Genomic DNA, 9,861 nt, shown 5'->3' with positions numbered 1-9,861 from the left:
TGCTCAAACAGGACAGGGGTTTAAGAGTAATTTCTGCCATTAAGCTCTCCTGTAACCCACAAGCAATAAATGACAGTCTTTTAAAAACGACAACGGCTTATCGAATTCCTGGGCACCACACAGGAAAGAACTCGATCAATTTCTCTACACTTGTAATGTCAAGAGGACTCATACTCTAGACCTCTGTTATAAAAGAGGAATTGTTTATGGCTATTGAAAAATCCTTGTGGAACTGTCCATCAAACTTTATGAAATATGTGAGTTACTTAGGTATCAGCTCTCTGGATCTAATTTTCTTTCCAGAGCATTTGGAATCAAACCTTTTTCTTACTGGCTGGTTTCACATTGATAAACATTGAGCATTTTTACTCTTTTCTCTCCTTTCCTACCTGTTTTTATTGACTCTCTTCCTATCCTTTTTCTTTTCTTCATCTCCTGTTCTGAGATGAAGAAACTGTTAGTGTTTCTCAAAATGGAGCCTGTGGTCTACCTGTGTCAGAAAAGACTGGGATGCTTACTAAAACTTCAAATTTCAGGCCTTACCTCAACTGTACTAACTCAGATTTTTTGGGAGTGATACCCAAGAAACTGAACTTCAGTAAGCTCCCAAGGAGATTCCTATTCACATTGAAACAGAGAAGGTCTGGTTTAGTGGTTTTCAAACTTAATTGTTGTGGAGGGTTTGTTAAAAACACAGATGTCTAGGCCTCGCCCCAGAGTTTCTGATTCAGGAAGTCCTGGGTAGACCTGGGACTTGCATTTCTATAGGGTTCCTGGGTGATGCTAATGCAGCTGCTATTTTGGAAACCCCACTTTAAGAACTCCAGAGCTGGAGGCTGAGGCAGGAGAATGGCGTAAACCCGGGAGGCAGAGCTTGCAGTGAGCTGAGATCCGGCCACTGCACTCCAGCCCTGGCGACAGAGCTAGACTCTGTCTCAGGAAAAAAAAACAAAAAACAAAAAACAAAAGAAAAAGAACTCCAGAGTGTTGAGAAGCTCTCGTCTAATCTTTGAAGTTCTGAAAAAGCTTTTAAATAAAACATACCCTAAAATGTTGAATGTTAATTATTTTAGTTGTAAAAATAAAAACATTACAAAAACACCTACATTTCTATCTGTACCTCTGTGTGTATCATTCCTCACTCTCTATCTCTACATATTGAATCCTGCTCATCGTTCAGAGGGTGATGGTCTTGATATGGGTTGGCTCTGTGTCCCCACCTGAATGTTATCTGAATAGTAATCCCCACAGGCTGAGGGAGGGAGGTGATTGGATCATGGGTGTGGTTCCCCCAAGCTGTTCTCCTGATAGTGAATTCTCATGAGATCTGATGGTTTAAAAGTGTTTGGCAGTCCCCTCCTTGCACGCTGTCTCTCCTGCTGCCTTGTGAAGAAGGTGCTTGCTTCCCCTTCACCTTCCACCATGATTGTAAGTTTCCTGAGGCTTCTCCAGCCATGTGGAACTGTGGGCCAATTAAAACTCTTTCCTTTATAAATACTTTGTCTCAGGCAGTTCTTTATAGCTGTTTGAAAGTGGAGTAATAGAGTCCTCCTCCACGAGACCATCCTCGATTCGTACAAATGTGGGTCATCTCTCTCCTCAGCCCCAAACCCCCACCCTGGCTTTCTACTTCTTTGTGGACACTGATTCCCTTCTACATGGCTGTGCAGTTGTTTGTGTTTGGGAGAAGATGTTTCATCTTTCCTACCATATTGCAAGCTCCTAAACACAAGGTTTGTGCCTTTTTATTCTGTTTTGCCCTGCAGTATATAGAGTAGTCCTAGGCACTTTGGTGATGCTCAACAGATGTTTCAGTAATAATAAATGAATGCTTTTCTGGGTGAAGGATGCATTTAATTCCTTTAAATTAGAGCTAGACTATTAAGGTTTCATATCTTCCACCTGAAGGATCTTTCTTCACAAGAGTGATGGCCATTCTTTTCTTTCATTTGACTGAGAAGGTAGGCAGTGTTTGGGATGGGCCGCCTTATAGAAAAACCTATTAAAATCCAAGGAACTCTCCAATAAGGTGTTGAGGCCTAGTGCTGGTATCTCAGAAAGATTTTCCTACTCTCTGTCTATGTAAAGTGTGTTTCCCGCCTCACCTGAGAGCACGTTACAAATGCAGCATCCGGGGTCCTACCCCAGACCTCCTGAATGAGAATCTGCAGGTGACTCGTATGTGTGTTCATGTTTGAGAAGCAGTGCCCTAAGAAGTTTCCTTCTTTGACTGAAAAAAGTACTTAAAATAGTACTCAAGTCAGTATTGAAATTTTGGCGATTATAGGTATGTTAATTTTTTTTGTTTGTTTTACAAGACACTCTGTGGTAACTGGGAGTTCTGCCAAGGGTTTGTAACCATCATCAAAGATTTTTATTAAATGGGCATCATTTTATGTTAGACATATTAAAGAAACATAATCTGAGCTTTGCCACAAAACCAGACATCATTGATGTGGGCAAGCATGTATTAAGACATAATTAAACATACGAAGCCTATAGATGCAGCATCAATACAACATGGGTGGATTTGTTTTTGAAATTTTTGTTATTTATCCTCTGTAATCTGTATTTCTTTGATTTCAGAGTTTTCCAAACAATATTTTTAAGCTATTTGTCTATAAAAATTTGGTATTAAACTAAACAGAAATTTAGTAACCTGGGCTGGTTTTATAAAGATTGATATTCCTGAGTACCTTTGAATCTGTCTCAATTTGTAATGAAAAAGAATAAAAATTCTGTCATATGGAAAACTAGTTGTGCTATGTGGTACCCATTTTTGACTTTAATTTGTAGTATAACTCATGTGTAATGGATCAGGCATCGAAGGGATAATTAACAGTTTGAAGTAAATTCTCAAAAATAAGGAAAAGTGCTTATAAGCTTTGTATTAAAATGTTTATTCATAATTTAGAGTTCAGAGTATGCCATTATTATACAAATATAAAAACATTCATTTAAGCTTATTTGAGATTCCTGTGCTTAGAATATTGATCCTTCCTGCTTTTCAGTGCACGGATTATGCAATATTTAATGTGTGAGGCTTACATGGGATATAAACTTTCTTGGTTAATAAGATCTCTTTCCTTTTATGACAGTTGTGATTCTGGTAATATGCTCATTAGAAAGGTCAGAGTGGCTGCTTTGAAAATGTGTTCAGCACTGGGATGAGTATATTGTCAAGGCTCTTGAATGAGTTTGGGAACTTCATATGTCTTGTTCATAACTGTGCTTTTTTTCATTTCTCTGGGAGGTTTTATGTGACATAATTTAGCCAAAGAAGAGCAGTGTCATTAAAAAGCTATTTAAGATATGGATAGTATTACCGGCTATAAACATTCTGCTCTCGCAGGCCCAAAAGCTTTAGAATAAGTGAACATAGCAGTTAATTGCAAGAATGTCTTTTTCCATTTTACATAATATTATAGGATTTGGATGAGTTATTTCTTTACTGTTGTAGACTGTACTTTTAAATGTTCTACTTCCTAGCTATATCATTGCTGTTAAATTTCCAGCACATAATAATTAATATATTATTCACATTCATAATAATTTTGTTTCACTGAAACTGTCTTTGAGATTGAAAACAACCAATGCATGCTATCATTTCAGAATACAATAAAATGACCATGTTCATTATAAGTAGATACAAAACAATACCCATCTCTTCTTAATGGGAGCATAAAATCCTCTTCAAATTTGATATGTACTTTTCTAAGTTACATGAAGATTAGCATTGTGAACAGTCACGTTTCTTATCAGCTTTATTTCTCCTTGGGGAATTTTACTTTCTTTTTCTTCTTCCTTTCCTCAACAAAAATCCCAATAATTTCTAAATCAATAATGGAGCGGCCAGCTTATAGTAGGCATTTGATGTGTATTTGTTGAAATTTATATTTGGGGAAAAATTTTGATCCTTTAAAAAAGAAAGGTTTTAAAATGCAGACTTGGGTTTCAGCAAATCTCAACAAAAAGTCAACGCTAACAGCCGGGATATGGAAGGTAGTTATGTATGTTTTATATCAGTAATAACTAACATGCCTTTTAGTCTTGTATTATTGTGCTTTAATGTTTAGAATAATAAACTTCTACATAAACGAATATAAGTTCCTTGATCTCCCTGTATGTCAGTTTTCTGAATCAAAGCAAATTAACAGTAAAATAAGGCTATTTCCAGAGATGAAATAGTTCAAAAGGCTAAGGCACTTCTTCTTTTTTTTTTTTTTTTCTAAAGTGCATATCTGGACTTAGGTTTAGAATTGCATGTCTGGAAAAACTATTCATAATCTGCTTTTCTCCCCTTTTCTTTTATTTTTGCCTGTATTTATTTTGGCCAGCTGGTGAGACAGATCTTTTTCAGGGCTCAGCCTTCCAGTCTGAGCGTGGTTCTCCAAAACCAATCTTTGGATTAAATTCCTGTTTTATTCACTCTGGTGTCTGAACAGTGTTGATGTCAGGGGGCCACGGTGACCCAGTCGTCTGTCCCAAGTGGCTGGTGGCTTGCCAAGTAAAGAGCTTAGCCAGGCGGCCACACACTGTTGCATAGTAGTGCACCTTAGCTAGGCGGTGGCCACACACTGTTGCACCTGGGGAAGGAGGTTGGGGTAGAATCCTTGGGCAATCTGTCTTACCTTTGTGTCTCTCATGTCAGTTGTCTCATATGAAGGTAGACACAGCGGTCTCCTGATAAAATAAATGGCCTTTACTCCTTTCCTAGTGTGGCTTTCACCTTGTCTCTAGTCTTGTCAGTACATCTGATGGGCTCACCCAAAGATTGAGCTGAGGAGGCTGGGGCTTAAAAGTTATCCTTGTTCTGAAAATATTCCATGGCTTTGATTCTGGGGGAAAATGGTAAAATTTGGTTCCATCCTATGTATAATTTGTTCTAACATGGTTTTAGGATTTTTAGTTAAGTTTGGGCTCTAAGCATCATAGTCAGCCTGAGAAATGACCTTTCTTCTCAGAGGTTCTGGAATTCCAGACCTAGGCATCCCCTGAAAAAGATCAGATAGGATGTATTGACTGGGAACCAATTTTCGTTTGGGATTGGGCAGGCTTAACAAGTGGCTAGTTCACTTCTCTGTCAGCTGTTAACATTGGCACATGAACACAGAAGATTTAAAGGGGTCTATACCTCACAGTCCTATAACCTTGAATGTGAAGGTCTCAGCTGATGTTGTCACAAAACAGAGACATGCTACAATTGAAACCCTTGAGTACTTCTCCCCTCCCTCCTTCTCTCTTCTCTCCCTTCCCCTCCTTCCTCTCTCCCTCTCTCACTCCCTTCCTCTCTTCCTCCGTTCCTTCCTCCCTTCCTCCTTTCCTTCCTTCTTCCCTGCCTCCCTTCTTCCCTTCCTCTCTTCCTCCCTTCCTCCCTCCTATGTGCTCACTACACACAAAATGGCCACTTTCAGCTTTCCCTACTTGGGATCAATAAGGCAATCTGGTATGGTAGAAAGGCAACAGAAGGGTCTGGGTGTCAAAATGAGGCTTTGTAGTCATGTCTCTACTAGCTATGTGACCTCAGTTAACTGCTCTGAACCGATTTTCTTATCTGCAGGATAGGCCTTCAAGTCCCTTCTAGCCCTAAGATCTATGGGTTTGATGGGAATAATATTACCTGCCTACCCAACTGAGTTGTTGTGGGAATTAAAGGAGATCATATTTATGAAACTACTCTTTAAACCCTCTACAAAAGATTAAGCAATATGATACTATTAATTCCCTCTGAAGAATCAAAATAGCTTGCAATTTACTCCTAATCTTCAAGACTGTGTATATATATCTTTTGTATTTAGACCTTTAATGATGTGTGCCATAATGCAGGACAAATGAACAGACTAATCTCTCTCTCACTAGATGTTACTCCAAGTCACATTCTAAAGCAGTGGGTTGGAGGGAGGAACTATTTTTATTTTTATTTTTGAAAACAGAGATAAAATTAATCCCAGGTACACATGGTTCTGGACTTTTTTTCCCTACTCCTTTCAAAGTTCTGAGAAGCAGTTTACTGTTTCACACTAGAGATTGCTTAAATAGAGCTGGGTACTCAACATTGTGGGGGAGGAATATGCTGTGGTCCAGAACTGCTCACAGCCAGGGAACCCAGTTAGAAGTGAGGGACGGTGAGTTTTGCCTGCAGCCACGACACACTCAGAGCCCAAAGGGAAGTAGTGGTAACCTTTGTACCTGGTTGTCACTGTTGAGACACAGCAGAAACATTATATTAGGTCCTCTATCCTCTTGTGATAGTGAGAGTAATTTTTATAGTTCCAGTTCAAAGAGTGACAAAGAAACTAAAATGTCCCAAATATTTTAAATCTGTCTGTCTATCTATCTATCTATCTATCTATCTATCTATCTATCTATCTATGTATCTATCTATCTATCTGTATTTATCTATCTAGTCTGTCCATCTATCTAGTCTGTCTCTCTGTCTACCTACCTACCTAATTTGGATGTAGCTGAGAGTAGCATAGAAAAAAATAAGACTATTCAAGAGGTTCTGAATTGTTCCACAATTCTGCATGCTTCTGAGTCATCTTTCCATCTAGATTTTCTGTTCTCTGAGGGCAGAAACTATGTATTAGGCTCTTTTCATGTCCCTCCCTTACCCTGATAGCACTGGACTCAGTCCTCAGCCCATCACAGGTGCTTGATAACTCCTATTGATGAAGAAGAGGTGGCTGGTCAGACAGAAAGAGAGGAGGGGGTGGAAAATCCCATTCTTCCTCTCGTTCTCTGTGTCCTTGAATTTTGAGCTTATGGTTAAAGCTGAGGGTTAAGCACTGCTTAAGCTCTGTAAGGTGTTGCAAGTTGGTGCAAAGGGGCCTGGGAGGAGGGACCCAGTTGCCCACCTTTTGTCCACTGCTTTGTGATGAATTCTAGATCACCTTGTGGTTACCTGCCTATTAGGAGGTGCTGTTGAAAAGTCACTTTAAAAAAATAGGACTTTGGGAGAGTGGGGCAGGATCAAATGAAGGGGACCAGCAGTGTTCATAATGGTGCTGAAATTTAATTTCAGTGCTGACCTTTCATTTGACATTTTAGATAATGCTATGGATGTGCTCAGCTATTTGTTCTTAACATATTTTCCATCTTTTGGGGGCACTAATCTACTTAAATTCAAAGTCAACAAAAGAATAGAGTAAATTTTTTGGCTTTAAAAATCACCCTTTTGAAAAAAGAGTTCATTCACAATAGCAACAAACTATGCAATGTACATGAATTCACTTAAGTGTTCACAACTATGAAAGAGTGCAAAACTATGAAGGGGCAAAAAATTAGAAAGATCATGTTCTGAGATGGGAACAGTTCTAATTATAATTAATATATAGGCACTAATTAGTCCACATTAATATATGCAGTTTAAAATTCTATTAAAAATCTTAGTGAGTTACATGTTTTAGAACTTGACAACAGAATTCAAAAGTCTTCCTAAAAGAATAAATTGATCATACTGAAAAATGCTAGCTGGGCGCGGTGGCTCACGCCGGTAATCCCAGCACTTTGGGAAGCCGAGGCAGGTGGATCACCTGAGGTCAGGAGTTCAAGACCAGCCTGACCAACATGGAGAAACCCTGTCTCTACTAAAAATACAAAATTAGTCGGGTAGTGGCACATGCCTGTAATCCCAGCTACTCAGGAGGCTGAGGCAGGAGAATCTCTTGAACCCGGGAGGTGGAGGTTGCGGTGAGCCAAGATCACGCCATTGCACTCCAGCCTGGGCAAAAAGAACAAAACTCTGTCTCAAAAAAAAAAAAAAAAAAAAAAAAAAAAGAAAAGAAAAAAAGAAAAAAGAAAAAAGCTTAAAAGCTTGAAAACATTAAAAACTGATGAGGCCGTGGAGTGATAGAAACCCTGCTTATAGGAAGGTAAATGTACAAGCACTTTGGAGAACAACTGGACAATACCTACTATGAAGTTGAAGATGTATACATCTGACAGCCCAGCGAGTTACTCAAGAGATCTTTCTACATGTTTATGGAGATAGGGACGGGAATGTTTTACAGCAAAAGAAACCATACATAAAACCTTATATACAAGGCTATAGGCAAATAATTTAAATGATACATTCCAGTCATACAATGGAATATTATAAAGCAGTGAAAATGAAGGAACTGGAGCTACATATATAAATTGCACAAACATTGAACAACAACAAAAAAATAGGAAACAGGAATATTTTCATTTACTTATAAGAAGTTTTTAAAAAATGCTAAAGAAGTATATATATTGTTTAAAAATACATATGTAGTCAGAGTATAAATAAACTTGAGAATGATAAATGTCAAGGATAGTGACAGGATAGTAAGAAGCTCTTTTTTACTAGGGGAAGTAATTTGGGAAGTGTACACAAAGACATCAACTGTACTGCTAATGCTAAAATGCCTTAAGCTGGTTGGTAGGTATATGGGTGTTTGTATTAGTCCATTCTCACACTGCTATAAGGAAATACCTGAGACTGGGTAATTTATAAAGAAAAGAGGTTTAATTGGCTCATAGTTCCACAGGCTATACGGGAAACATGACGCTGGCATCTGCTCAGCTTCTGGGGAGGCCTCAGGAAACTCACAATCATGGCAGAAGGCAAACGGGGAGTGAGATGTCTCACATGGCGAGAGGTGGAGAGTGAGTGGGGGGAGGGGCTACACACTTTTTAAACAACCAGAGCTCATGAGAACTCCATCACTATTGTGAGGACAATACAAAAGGGGATGGTGCTTAATCATTCAGGAGAAACCACCCCCATGATCCAATTACCTCCCACCAGGCCCCACCTCCAACACTGGGAATCACAATTTGACATGAGATTTGGTGAGGACACAGATCCAAACCATATCAGGGTTTATTATTCAATATACCTTTTCATATGGTGGAAAATCTTCACAATATGTTGAAAAATGTTAAAGGGTAAATATATGAGACTAGCATAATTTCTATTTAAACAAAACAAACCAATCATGAGGACCTCATCATACCATACCAGATATGATAGTGTCTTTTAAAAGCTGAATCAGTGCATACCGTTGGCTGAGGAATGGAATTCCGACTAACAGAAAAAATAGAAAATCTTCAATCTGATTCATATCATCTATAAATTTTGGTATGCAAGTAAATGGAGGAAACAATAAAAAGGGATGGAATTTTTGCTAAGTAGTGTTGGGACAACTGGATAGCTATTTGCAAAACACATAGGGAAAAAAACAGTATTTTATCACCACATAACAAAATACATTTCAACTAGATTAAAGAAATTTACATGCCAAATTCGTAACAGTATAAAAAAAATTTGAGAATATTTATATAATCTTGAGCGTGTTAAATTTTAAAAACTTGACACCAAATCCAGAAATAAAAAAAGATAAAGGTGGATTGATTTGACCATGTACAAATTTATTTTTTTGTATCTAAACGCTACAAAAGTAGTAAAAGCAGATATTAAAAAGTATAATTTGCAGCATATGTATAAAGAGTTTTCAAGAATGAAAAACCCCAGATATCAAATATACGAATTTTATGGTGAAGGCTATAACTCAAAAAGGAAGAAATCACATGAATAATATACATTATAAAATTTTTAAAATCAGTAATTAAGGACAAATTAAACCACAACTTTCACCTAGCAAATTAGCAAATAATAAAACATAATCATAATATCCAGTGTTGAAGAAAATCACCTCCCACTCACTGCAGAAGGAATATTAAATTGGTCTTAGGATTTTCGCAAGCTTTGTCAGTATCTATCAAAAACCTTTAAAATATACCTCCTCTTTGACCTAAAAATTATACTTCTATAAATTTGTCCTAAGAAAATTAAAAATATAAGCAAATATTTAGATATTATCATGCTCATCAAGT

The sequence above is a fragment of the Rhinopithecus roxellana genome, chromosome 5 (genome assembly GCF_007565055.1).
Source record: "Rhinopithecus roxellana isolate Shanxi Qingling chromosome 5, ASM756505v1, whole genome shotgun sequence".
NCBI classification, from domain to species: Eukaryota; Metazoa; Chordata; class Mammalia; order Primates; family Cercopithecidae; genus Rhinopithecus; species Rhinopithecus roxellana.
The sequence above is the reverse complement of the archived record's forward strand: the minus strand, read 5'-3'. Positions refer to the sequence as shown.